The sequence below is a fragment of the Trichosurus vulpecula genome, chromosome 1, assembly GCF_011100635.1.
Source record: "Trichosurus vulpecula isolate mTriVul1 chromosome 1, mTriVul1.pri, whole genome shotgun sequence".
Lineage (NCBI taxonomy): Eukaryota > Metazoa > Chordata > Mammalia > Diprotodontia > Phalangeridae > Trichosurus > Trichosurus vulpecula.
The window spans coordinates 124,266,607-124,279,381 of NC_050573.1; positions in this window are offsets into that span (position 1 = coordinate 124,266,607).

Sequence of the window (12,775 nt, forward strand, 5' to 3'; positions counted from 1 at the left end):
GGCCATGTTATGAAGGACTTCAAGTGCCCTGAACAGAAGATTATGTATGATTCTAGAGGTTATATGGATCAACTGGAATCTATCTATTAGAGAATGACATAGTTGGACCCATTCTTTAGGAAAATCCTTTGGTAGCTACATGGATGATGGATTGGAAAGGGGAGAGACTTGAAGAGAGACCAATTATTATAACAGTACAGGCAAAGAAGTCCTAAATTAAGGAGTGACAGTTTAAGTCAAGAAATACAATTGGACAGATCTGAGTGGTACTGTGGAAGTATAAATGACAACCAATTGGATAGGCATGAGTTGTCAAAGAAGACCTACTCACTGAATGACTAAAAGTATGGTGGTACCCCTAGCAGACATAAGGCAGTTAAGACTTGGGGTGGATTTGGGGAAAAGATATGTTTCATTTTGGATATGTTGAGTGTGAAATGCCTATGTGATATACAGTTATATGCATATGTATCTATGTATATAGACCTAGTAGTCCTCAGCATTTTGGTGAGGACTTTGGTGAGGACTTAAACCCATGCAAGTTCAGGAGGTAATTAAAAGAGACTCTAGAGTGTCTCATGATCTGTTTCCCAAACTCATGTATTTCCTCCTTGGTCTATAAAATATTTTATGATAATATTGCTTCTGTTTCTTCTAAGAAGTGGACCATCCTACACTATGAGCGTAGACAGTAGTTTATTGGTTATTGTAGTAAGACAAACATCGGACACTCTATCCAGGCTACCATAAAATTTTTCTTGCCTTATATATTTTCTGGATGCAATATCTTTAATCTTTAGTCTATGTTCCTTCTATTTACTCTTATGTTCTTGTTGGCAGCTCTTGGGATCAACTCCCTTGGTGAACTTCAACCCATGAGTTTTAAAAAGTAGTTATGGTCATCTCCCACTTTCTCACTTCTCTGTCAAGCCTTGTTTCCTTCATGTTGACCTTTACTGACAAGCCTTAAAGTCTCCTCAGTCCTTACTTCTTAAACTTTGAAGAAATATAGAAAATCCTAGATCATACTTTGTCTCCTTACATTGGTTAGAGTGACCAGGGCACTATTAATAAGAAACTTTGTCTCCTTGGCAATAGAAAATGACAGACTTGGGAAGACTGAAAGTATCTGATATTGATTCACTTATGAATTAGAAATTATGAATTATGAAATCAGATTAGATAATTCTAATTATTAAATTAGATTTCATAATTCTAATTATTATTCTAATTTCATAATTCTAATGATGAAATTAGAAAGTCTTCATACTGAGAGGACCCTACTCAGATGGAACAAGTGCTACATGTTCATGGCTTCATAGGGCAAGATGGTCTAAATGATGATGGTCTCATCATTTGAGATCCCCTCAGCATGTGATCTTCAGTGTCCCTCTATAGCCTCTAAAAACCTTCAGTCAGAGAGAGGACTTCCATGCTTATATGTCTGCCAGAGATCCTTTCTCCTTCTGGTGTGATCTTGTTAGCCACCTTCAGTCAGTGTGACAGAAATGGATAGCAAGTATTGATTTCTCTTTTTATTATCTAAACCCATTTGGCAGTTTTATACAAAAATCCCAGTTATTAATGGTATATGGGACTTCTGAAATGGCTGCTCTCCACTGGCAATTTCTACCACTTAGGTTCAGCCCATTTAAATGCCAGGAGAGCCTAATCCCTGAAAAACATTTCATTTATAATTTGGCTTGGTATTGAAAGCATATTGGCTGATTGGCTGTCTAAGTGAAGCGTAAATAAAAATTTATTCTGTGATATACCAAGCTTACTTTTTTTAAAGTGATAAATGGAGGCTCACTTATTTAAGACCATTGGGAAAAAACATTTATGATGGATGGGCTGAAGGCAACTGTGAACCTGTCTGCTAACTTTAATTTCATAATGTGAGCACTAGATTAAATCTAATGTGAAGACTTGTGGATGTATTTGAGTAGAACTCATCAATTAATTATTATAGCTCAAAAAACTATTCTTGAAGGAGCAAGTTGTGAACTATGACTATTGTCTTCTTTTCACTGACCAGAAAAAAGTGACCACGATGGAACAGGGACTTGAGACTATGCCATTTGAAGAATGGATGAAGGAGCTAAGAATATCTAGTTGAAGGTAAGCTCCTTGAGGTCAGACATAGTCTTACTTTTGTATTTATATCCCCAGTGCCTAGCACAGAGCCTGACACATAGTATGCTCTTAACAAATGCTCACTGATTAATTGAGGTTTAATCTAGTGAAGAGAAGGCATAAGAGGACACAAGTATTTTGTTCAAGTATTTGAGAGGCTGCCATATGGAAGAGTGAGTAGATTTATTTTTGCTTACCCCCAGATGACAGAACTAGGAATATTGGGTGGAAGTTTTGGCAATTCATATTTTGACTTGATAAAAGTTAAACATTCCTGACATTTAGAACTGCCTAGAAATAGAATGGTCTCCCCCAGGAAGCAGTACATTCCCCTTCACTGTAGGTCTGAATTCAGGCAGAGACTGGGTGAACACTTGTCAGGGATCCTGTAAAGGGGATTTATGCTTCAAGGAGGCTTTGGACTAGCTGTACTCTGAGGTCACGCTTAACTCTGAAGTCCTGAAATTTGAAGAAAACAGGATGTGGGATGTAGACATGGGTGGACATTGGTAAATGTGGAAAAGATTTGAGGGATTTAGTGGATTGCAAACTTCACAGAAATCAGTGGAATGAGAATGATACGGTAACCAAGAAAGCTAATCCGATCTCAGACTGTTTTCACAGAGGTATAAAATCTAGAGAACGGAAAGTTAGAGTCCTGCTGTCTTCTCCCTCAGAACACACTTGGAGCATCCTATTCAGTTCTGGAAGTCACATTTCTGTAGGAATGTTGGCAAACTGGGATACACCTAGAAGAATGCAGCTAGGATGGTGAGGGAACTCAAAACCAAGAGAGGAGTTATTGAATGATAGTTAGTCTAGAGAAGAAAGGACTCAGGGGGCACATGATTTTTGTTCTCAAATATTTTCTGTCACAGCAGATTTGTTTTCCCATTTACCATGGTGTCTATTCCAAACTTTTTCATTCCTTTTCAAGCCTGCCCCGACTCTCACTTTATATTGTACCAAAAACCTCAACTCTATTTGCTGAGAGCTTCTTCTCTCCTCTCTTCTCCTTATATCACTGAGGCATCTTCTCCCACTGTTTCTTTAACCCAATTTGCATGAAGAGGTAGCTCTTTTCCTTGCCAGGGTAAATCCCTGTATATGCAGCCTTGATTGCATCCCCTCCTCTCTTCTCTAGAAGATATCCTCCAGTAACGTTCCCATTATCTTGCTAATCTTCAATCTCTTCCTATCTACTGGATCATTTCTTGCTGCCTACAAGCACATCTACATCTCCCCAGTCCTTAAAAAAACCACATGATCCAACCATCCCAATTCTTTGTCATCATATATGGAATGGGATAAACATTTTATTAAGCATTCTATGAAAGGAATTGAAGCTAGACACTTTACAAATGTTCTCTCATTTGATCCTTAGAACAACCCTGGGAGGTAAATGCTGTTATGGTTTTCATTTTACAGTTGAGGAAACTGAAGCAGACAGAGATTAGTTGAGTCATCCAGAGTCACAAAGTTAGTAAGTAGCTGGATTTGAATTCAGGTCTTCCTGACTCCAAGCTCAGAACTCCACTGTGCCATCTAGTTGCTTTATCCTATGTCTCTCCACACCTTTGTGGCTAAACTCCTGGAGAAAATTATCTATGTCAGATGCCTCCATTGCCTCTCTACCCTGATCAGGTTTCTTTTCATCATTTTTCATTGTTCAGTTGCGACATCTCTCTCCAAAGTTACCAGTCATCTTTTAATTGGGAAATCTAATGGCTTTTTCTTAATCTTCATCCTTGACCTCTCCCTAATGACCAAGTCAACAATTTTAGAGGACAGTAAAAAATAAGAGCCAGTATGTTTGTAATGGAAAGAACATGGGTATCAGTGGCCCTGGGTTAAAATCCTAGCTCTGCCTCTCCATACCAATATGACCTTAGGCAATTCACTTTATACATTTATGTCTCAGTTTCTTTATTTGTAAAATAAGGGGAGTTACCTAAATGACTTCTTAAGTTTTTGTTTTTCTTTTTATAGCTTGAATCCATCCTAGTTGCAAAATTGTTTAAAAAAGTTAGATCTGTGTAATGTTTGTTTTCCAATGGGAATGATGGACCTCTTGGCAATTCCAGTTGGGATTTAAAGGTTCTTGGCATGAGGACCACGTGAGAGTTGCTATGTACCATTTATCTATATGGACCTAACAAAATAGATAAGATATAGCACTCTTGGCTCTTGCCCACCCTACTCTTTGTGAAAGCAGGTTATGAAGAGAAAGCTACTTGTGTCAAGTCAGTTAATACACTCACACTCAGCGAGTAAATGACTGTAGAATCAGCCACATTGCTGTCACCTCTGTAGCAGACTTCTTCCAGGGCCTGCTGCTGAGTCTAGTCATCCTGTTGTATGAAGGGTTAACTCAGGTCTGAAGAGATTGGAAATCCTTGCCAGTGACAAAACATCTAGGACTGGGTTCTATATCCTCAACATTGAGTCCCTCCAGATCTTGAATCTATTCCCCATGCCATGATTCTCAGGTCTAGTGTGTAAGGGCAAACAAAGTGGGACTTTTTGTTGTCCTTTGTTTTAGAATGCTTCTCAGCACTAAGGCAATCAAGTGCCTTTGACTGAGTCATGCCTTTGTTTGTAGGAAGGCCCACACGTGTTGCTAGTTAGGTCACAAGAGGTGTGAAACCCTTGAGAGGTGTGAAGCACTCTGACCCTGAAGAAGTGTATATATACTCTGAGATTAGCGTTTTGTTTGGGGCTCACTCATTGGAAGAGTGTTGGTGTGGAGACTCTGAGTAGCCATTAAGGAGCCCCTGGATTTGAAAAAACCCAGATGTTGGTGCTTCTCCCTCTAGTAACTATGTATGTAATGTCTTGGTCAGACAGCTAGAAGCCTTGTCTGTTGATTTGTATTATTCACTCTGTTTATATTTTTTCTGTTTGTAATTTCTGTTTGTATTTGCTCTGAAGTTCAGGGTGCTGACTTTTTCCCCTGAACTAAGTGAATGATATATGTATGTTTAATTAAAGTGAGATTGTAAACCCCTTACAGTTGCTTTTCCTTAGCAAAGCAGATCAAAGAACTTGTGCTAGCAGCCCTCCTGTGTGCTGGTGTTATTGGCCTTACACAGCCACAATAGCGGCAAGTAGGATTGTTGTTACATAGTGTTCTTCCAAGATTATTGGTTTTGACACCTGATCAGAAGTCCTTCTGAAATGTGAGTCAAATATCTCATAGAAAACATACTGTTGTACTTATTTGCCCACCTAACCTGTACCTTTCCTAGAAATCTTGGGCTCGTATTGATCCTATGTCTGAGAAAATTCTAGATTTTAAGAGAGCAGAGAGCTTACAATCACTTAGTAGACGTCTTATTGTTCATTGTGTACTGATTCTTATGTGTTATTTATTTGCTTATCAATTGTGTATTAAAAGTGAAAATAGACCAGTATGGAAATATTTTCTGTATGACTGCACATATGTAACCTTCACCAAATTGCTTGCCTTCTCAATGAGGGGTAAGGAGAGAGAGGGTTGGAGTGAATTTGGAACTCAAAATTGTAAAAAATGAAGGTTAGACTTGTTTTTACATGTAACTGCTAAAAATATTTAAAAAAATAAAAGTTTGGACTAATCACCCAGAAAAAAACTGTAAAAATAATTGATAATATTTATCAATACTATGTTAAGAGTAAAAATTCTGTTGAGTCATAGATAGATGTGAAGTATGTAAGCTAGTACGTCTGTATAGTATTGACTCCATTATGCCAAGGTCACATGACTAGGACTCACTGATACACAAGAAAGGAGGTAGGTTTTCACCGATGGGGGCTGGATCAGAGACAAGCTCTTATTGGGAGATCTACAATTTTCTACACCCCTTTACAATAAAGGCACTGTCCCCCATAGAAAGTCACTGACTCTAGAAACCATAGAGGGCACTTCACTTAGTACTTCTGACCAGCAAGGACATACAGAAACTGCCCAGTGAATGGCTATTAATGCCATCTGGTGTTTAAGAAATAGCCTTCTTCACCTCCAGTTTTGGTGTTTGCTGTCACCATTATGGCTGACTCTTTTCTCATACTACCCCTACATAGTAGTTGTAGTTTTGTTGTTATTCAGTCATGTTCAACTCTTTGTGACCCCTTTCGGGGTTTTCATGACAAAGATACTGAAGTGGTTCACTATTTCCTTCTCCAGCTCATTTTACAGATGAGGCAGCTGAGGCAAACTGGATTAAATTACTTGTGCAGGGTCACACAAATAGTAAGTATCTGAGGCTAGATTTGAACTCAGAAAGACAAGTCTTCCTGACTGGAGGCCCAGCACTCTATCCACTGCACCGCCTACCTGCTCTAGTTGCAGTTTATATTCTCAGAAGAAAGGAGTTGGGGGTGGCTGAAGAGGCACAAGTTTTTCACGGTATTTAACTTTTGGCTCTGCCGATTCTCCACTTGGCTATTTCTATGGTCTTCCCCTCCTTCTCTGTTTCCATCATGCCAAGCAGCCAGTGCTGTATGGAAGCCTAACCTTCTCTTTGCTCTTTGTGTCAGAGAGAATTTAACACAGTAGAATGTTTCAGGCTGGCTTTAGTCAACCTCATTAAGAGGTCTCTATGGATTAATTCCCAAGAGATTGAATCTAGTTACTTTGTACTGTAGCAAAGTGAAATTAGTACAAAGTAGCAAGGAGCCAGATTAATGTGATTTCAGGAAATAATCCATAAAAAACTTATGAGGCCTTTAGCAGGCTGTAAATTGGATTTTAGACAGAGTGGGGTGGGGGTGGGGAGAGTCATGTTTGAAAGAATCAGTTTGTAATGAATAGGACAAATATTTTAGCACTTCATAATAGAAGAAAACACCAGAGTAAATAACCCTTGGAACTGACAATATTTTTTTTTAACATGTGTAAATAATTGAAACTGTGATTCTAATCCTCCCTGAATGTCTCTTGCTCTCTAGCTGCTGGGAAGTGTATTGTTCATAAGTATCTGAGAACTGTAAATCAAAAGAACAAAGGAGAAGGGGAAGGCAGAAGAAAGAGATAGAGCAGAAGAAAAACACTGTCTGGATTAATCAATTGTCCAGTTTCAGTAAAAAAGTCAGACAGTCAGTTGTCCTTTCGGAACGTAGTAGTAACACTGCTTGCCAAAGATACTTACACATTCACAACATAACTTTTCAAATATTGCCTAAAAAATAAGCAAGAAAATGAAGAAAATATCTCCTGAGAAAGAAGAAGATTTTCTTGACTTTGATCCAAAAGATAAGCCCTTCCTGGCTTTCAGTAGTGGTAAGGAATGGGATAGACCTTGCAGTCACTCCTTACTTATAATCAGCAGCCTGATGGAACATAAGAAATAGATTTAGGTCTTCACAATGAAGACTCATGTTTTGAAAATCCCTACCATCTCTTTAGGGTCTGGGTAAGGGAGAGCCACAGGCCTAGACACTTTCAGTATTACTTGTTCCTTGTCTTTTTCTTGTGGGTACCTGTGTGTTTGTCCATGTGTGCTTAAACATGTATCTGGTGCATGTCAAGCCCACTAAAATGGCCTAGTATACGTATAGACTGAGAATTAATGGATTGAATCAGTGGTTCTTGTTGTGAGTAGGGAGAGATGGAGGGATGGTGCTGGATGGTGCTGGAAGGATGCTTAATCATGCTGCCCAATGACTAGATCAGTGGGGCTAGACCAGTTACTGGGAAATTAGGGAGCAGCAAATCAAGACTGGGAATGATGAGATCCTATATTAATCTAAAAGTCAGGGGAGTTATAACAAAGAATGAGAGGAAAAATAAAATAACCCAATAAAATCAACCAACACATGAAAAAACACCCATCATTAATATGCAACATTTTTTTAAAAATTAATTTTTAATTTTCAACATTCACTTCCATAAGACTTTGGGTTCCAAATTTTCTCCCCATCTCTCCCCTCTCCCAACCTAAAATGGAGTGCATTCTGATTGTCCCTTCCCCCAATCTTCCATTCCTTCTATCACCCCCTCCCTCAACCTCTTCTCTTATCCCCTTCCCCTTTTATTTTCCTATAGGGCAAGATATATTTCTATACCCCATGGCCCGTATATCTTATTTCTCAGTTTCATGTAAAAGCAATTTTTAACATTCATTTTTAAAACTTTGAGTTCCAAATTCCCTCCCTTCCTCCCTCCCCATCCACCCTCATTGAGAAGGCAAGCAATTTGATATAGGTTATACATGTGTAGTCATGCAAAACACTTCCACAATAGTCATGTTGCGAAAGACTAACTATATTTCCCTCCATCCTATCCTGCCCCCACTTTATTCTATTCTCTCCTTTGACCCTGTCCCTTCTCAAAAGTCTTTACTTCTGATTACCTCCTCCCCCAGTCTGCCCTTCCTTCTCTTATCCCTCCCTTTCTTATCCACTTTCTCCCTACTTTCCTGTAGGGTAAGATAGATTTCCACGCCCAATTGAGTGTGTATGTTATTCCCTCCTTAAGCCAAATCTGATGAGAGTAAGGTACACTCATTCCCTCTCACCTCCCCCCCCTTCCCCTCCACTGTAAAAGCTTTTTCTTGCCTCTTTTATGTGAGATAATTTACCCCATTCTATCTTTCCCTTTTTCCTTCTCCCGGTACATTCCTCTCTCACCCCTTAATTTTATTTTTTAGATATCAATCCTTCATATGCATTCACCCTGTGCCCTCTTTATGTATATAATATATATGTATATGTGTGTGTGTAAGTATTTGCATGTATATGTGTGTGTGTGCGTGCGCACGCATGCGTGTGTATGTGTGTGCATAACATATTCCCTCCAACTACTCATACACTGAATATACTGAGAAAGGTCTCATGAGTTACAAATATCATCTTTCCATGTAGGAATATAAACAGTTCAACTTTAATAAGTCCCTTATGATTTCACTTTCCTGTTTACCTTTTCATACTTTTCTTGAGTCTTGTATTTGAAAGTCAGATTTTCTATTCAGGTCTGGTCTTTTCATCAAGAATGCTTGAAAGTCCTCTATTTCATTGAATGTCCAATTTCCCCCCGAAGGATAATACTCAGTTTTGCTGGGTAGGTGATTCTTGGTTTTAATTCTAGCTCCTTTGACCTTCAGAATATTCTAAGCCCTCTGATCATTTAATGTAGAACCTGCTAAATCTTGTATTATACTGATTGTGTTTCCGCAACACTTGAATGCTTCCTTTCTGGCTGCTTGCAATATTTTCTCCTTGACCTGGGAACTCTGGAATTTGGCTATAACATTCCTAGGAGTTTTCCTTTTTGGGATCTCTTTCAGGAGGTGATTGGTGGATTCTTTCAATTTCTATTTTACCGTATGGTTCCAGAATATCAGGGCAGTTTTCCTTGATAATTTCTTGAAAGATGATGTCTAAGCTCTTTCTTTGATCATGGCTTTCAGGTAGTCCAATAACTTTTAAATTATCTTTCCTAGATCTATTTTCTAGGTCAGTGGTTTTTCCAATGAGATATTTCACATTGTCTTCCATTTTTTCATTCTTTTGGTTCTGTTTTATAATTTCTTTATTTCTCTTGAAGTCATTAGTTTCCATTTGCTCCATTCTAATTTTTAAGGAATTAATTTCTTCAGTGAGCTCTTGGACCTTTTTTTTCCATTTGGCCAATTCTACTTTTAGGCATTCTTCTCTTCATTGGCTTTTTGGACCTCTTTTGCCATTTGGCTTAGTCTATTTTTTAAGGCATTTTCTTCAGTATTTTTTTGGGTCTTCTTTAGAAAGCTGTTGACTCATTTTTCATGATTTTCTCGAATCATTCTCATTTCTCTTCCCAATTTTTCCTCTACTTCTCTTATTTGATTTTCAAAATCCTTTGTGAACTCTTCCATGGCCTGAGACCAATTCATATTTTTCTTGGAGGCTTTGGATGTAGGAGCTTTGATTTTGTTATCTTCTTCTGGTTGTATGTTTTGATCTTCTTTGTTACTAAAGTAAGATTCTATAGTCTGAGCTTTTTAACGCCATTTTCTCATTTTCCCAGCCAATTACTTGACTTTTTAACTGTTTGTTAAGATAGAGCTCTGCTTCCAGCGTGGAGGATGTCCTGTCTCAAGCTTCAAGGGTTTTGTGTGTCTGTTTTCAGAGATATTTCTAGGGACCTGTAAATTTTCAGTTTTTCCAAGGTGGTATGATCAAAGGAGAGGTGTTCACTCCTCTCCTGGCCTGTGCTCTGGTCTGTGAATGACCACAAGCACTCTTTTCTGCCTTGGAACTGTGAGGAGGATTCTCTCTACACCACTGCCACAAGCTCCACCACACCAGTGCTCCTCTTTGCCCCAGAACCACCATCCAGGTCTGCAACCCAGCTTTAAGCACAGGCAAAGCAAGAGAATCTTGCCTCAGTGCCAGCAAAGAGATCCCTGCAATCTGTCTGTGATTAGCTACTCAGTCCTCTCTGTCTGTGGGCCCTGAGCTCTGGAAGCACCCACTGCCACTGCCACCACCCTGGGCCTGGGGCCAGACCATGCTCCTTTCTCACCCAGATCTGACAGATCTTTTCTATTGACCTTCTAAGTTGTCTTTGGCATTTGTAGGTTGAGAAGTCAGGAAACTGCAACAGTTGCCAGTGATTTCGTCCACTGAGGCCTGCTCCATTTGCACTGTACTGCACTCCTCTCCTAGCCTAGGGCAACAGACCTTTCCTGTTGACCTGCCAGGTTTTCTTGGGCTGGAAATTTGTTTCACTCTGTCATTTTGTGTGTTCTGCTGCTCTAGAATTTGTTTAGAGTATTTTACAGGTATTTGGAGGGGTTTGGGGGAGAGCTTAACCAAGTCCCTGCTTTTACTCTGCCATCCCATATGCAACATTCTTTATCCACAGTTTCCCACCTATAGAAAGAAGCAGAAGGTGTCTACTCATATCTCTTATTTGGAATCAAGTTTGGTCATTATAATTTTCTGGCATACAGTCATGATTGTTTTGTTGTTATTGTTTTTCCTATTTATCTTGCTATAGACATTGTGTGTATTGTTTCTGTGGTGCTACCTACTTTATTTTTCATCAGTGTGTATGTCTTTCTATTCATCACGATATGATGACATATTCACCATTTCTTATAGTTCAGTACCATTGCATTTCAATTGGGTACTAAAGTATTTCAGTGTAATCATTCTCCAAATAATGGGCACCTATTTGTTACTAGTTCTTTACCTTCGTAAAAAACAAGTTTTGCTACAAAAAATTTTGGTGTATATGGGACTTTCTTTTTGTCATTTTGTCATTGACCTTCTTAGAGTGTATGTGTATAGTGGTGGAATCTTTTGGTCAAATGGTCTTATGATCATTTTAATCACTCTCTTGGCATAATTCCAAATTCCTTAACAGAATTTTAGATGGAAAATGGGTAGAGGAAATCATAGACTAATTTCTAGGTCTACCAATAATGCATTAGTGTGCCTGTCATTAAACAACCTTCCCTAGATTTACTATTGCAGTCTTTTATCTCTGCCAATTTGTTGGGAGTGATGTAAACTTAGAGTTGTTTTCACTTGGATTTCTCTTATTAACAGTAATTTGATAAAAATGGCGAAGAACAGACACCTATGGTACTCCAAGGGGGATTTCCTGCCAAGTTGATATCAAGTTATAAACAACTACCTCTAGTATCCATCCACTCAACCACTTCTGAATCTACATAATAATACAGTATTCTAGCCTGATTTATCCTATATTTTCCACAAAAATAGCATCAGATATTTTATCAAGCCTTCTGCTAGAATCTAGGTAAATCAAATCTATCTGCCATTTTAGTGATCTTTTCAAGAAGGAAACTAGTTTAGTATGAACTTTTCTCAATAAGACATATGGATTTTTTTTGTGATCACTCCTTTTTATATGATGCACTAGGCATCTCTTTAATAACCTGTTGGAGAATTTTCTTCAGGAATTGGAAGTCAATCTCATTTGCTTATAGTTTGTAGGCTTTTTTCTTCATTTTTTAAAACACTGGGACACTTTCCTTCTCCAGCCCTGTGTTTTATCTCTCCCTTTATTATCTTTCAAAAACCATCAACAATGGCTCATCTACCATATCTGCCATTTCTTTCAGACTCTGAGGATGTAATTTGTCTGGACCAAGTGATTTGAATTCATTAAAAGTATCGAGGTGCTACCTTATTCTCTCCTTATCTATATAGAGTATCAACTCCCCATAAGCAATTTTGTTCTGTTGTTCTAGATCAAAGGGTTTTCCCCTTAAGAGAAAGAACAATTGGCCAGTCATGCCTTCTCTCGGTCGTCAGTTACCATCTCTGATCCTCCTCTTTTTCCTCACCGAGTTCGCCTGGTACTTTTTACTGTCCTTAGATTTCCTCACCAGCCACAGCCCATTCCAGTCTTTAGTGCTCCCAAAGTTTTTTCTGCAGCACTGTCATGCTTTTGTTGTCATTCTCTTATTAGCTCTTACTTCTGTATTTTGTACATATCTTTAAAGAAATCTAATTTGGTTGGTGAGTTCTTCATGTAGCCACATATGGTCAGTCACTTGAGTCAATTCCCATTTTCCTACAATTACTGACCAAGAAAAAATCTGGAATGAAATGTGTGGCTGACTCATTAACTTACTTTCATAGTTTAAAGACAGTTAACCATTTTTAACATTTGATTTTCTCACCTGGATCTCCACAGTTCTTGATT